Source organism: Mus pahari, chromosome 10 (assembly GCF_900095145.1).
Source record: "Mus pahari chromosome 10, PAHARI_EIJ_v1.1, whole genome shotgun sequence".
Lineage (NCBI taxonomy): Eukaryota > Metazoa > Chordata > Mammalia > Rodentia > Muridae > Mus > Mus pahari.
The window spans coordinates 35,265,708-35,267,380 of NC_034599.1; positions in this window are offsets into that span (position 1 = coordinate 35,265,708).

The following is a 1,673-nucleotide window of genomic DNA, read 5'->3' on the forward strand; positions in this document are numbered from 1 at the left end:
TGAGTTCCAGGACAGCCAGGGCTACACAGAGAAACCCTGTCTCGAAAAACCAACCCCACCCCACCCCCCAAAAAAACAACTTACAGTTAAATAAGGTGAGATTCTGGGATACTATTTTTAGAGTAACTTGACTGTGGGTAACTTCAATGTACATTTCAAAAACCTGAAAGAGACACCATATCAAATCTCTCCACGCAGCCTGATCCTAAACATCCTTTTCCAGGGTCTAGCCCTGTGAGTCTGCCTTAATTTCTCTTCCACATACCATCCCCAAGCCACAAGGTCCAGCCCAGGTCTCACATTCAGTACCCCAGCCCAGGCTGGCCACCCATGCCTGAATCACAACCCACAGGCCCCTCCCACTGCACATCCAACATCTCCACCCAGCCAGATCTATCCCTATACTCCAGATTTGGAGCAGGATGCACACAGTGCACAGCAGCTCAGTTCCCTTTGTTCCCCTGACTTTATCCCAATGAAGTCCAGAGGTCCAGACCTCATTTTTAAAGTACAAACAATTTAAACAAGAGCAAAGCAGTATCTCCCCCTCTGAAATGGTCAAAAGCGAGAATTACACAGATGACAGAACACAAAATTTTAAACAACAGTCATAAACTTCATTAAAAAGTTAAAGGAGTATAAAGAAGCCATGAAAAAACAGCAAAGTTAGAGAGAGAGATCAAGGAAAATAAACACCTGAGTGATGGCCAAGAAGTTACACATATAGGTGATGGACATGGTAAGACAGCCCAGGAGGGGAACATGAGATCCAATAAAGACATAGAAACACTTGTAGACTCAAGCAGAATGAAGATGGAATTGGAAAGCCTGGGGCCTCAACTAGAAAACTCAAAAGGAAGCCCGGAAGGTGCGATACATCAAGCAGAAGAGAAAATATCAGGACTCAAAGACAAAAACGTGGGATTTAGACCAACTAAGGAATATGGAAAAATTATAAACAGAGGAAAAGAATATACTGGAAATGAAGAGATGAGACCTTTAAATTGGATGCATAGAAACAGAGAGAAATCCCAAGTCACACATCACCACAAAGATCAAAGAAGAAAGCTTCCCAGAACTAAGGAAAAACATCTGAAAAAAGATACAAGAATCATGCACAACCCCAAATGGACAAGACTGGAAAAGAATATTTCTACAGCACAATGCAGTTAAAACATGATAAATAGAACTAGTAATGTATTAACTATACTGTTAAAAATGTTAAGATAATGAAAGTATTCTGACTCTCCTTCTGCCAAAAAACTAGTGGTCAATATGAGTTAGAGTATGTGTCAATTAGCTAGATTTAGTAATTCTCCAATATGTCTATACATACATACACATATATTTCAAAATAATATGTTTGACATATTGTTAAATATATACAATTTATGTCGAATTTTTAAAAATTTAACAATTGTTTAGTATTTTGGTTGTTTTGATGCTTTTGATGTAAAAAAATAAAGCAATTGGAACCTGAGATGGCTGGCAAGAAGCCTCGGCAAACAGAGGCACTGTTTACTACCAAGTTTGATGATGTGATTTCAACTCCCAGTACCCACACAGTGTGAGATGAGAACTGACTCCCACAAGTCTTCTCAATCTCCTTATGAAGTCTGTGGCATACAACACGGGGTGGGGGGAGGGGAGGAGGGGGAGGAGAGAGAGTGGGG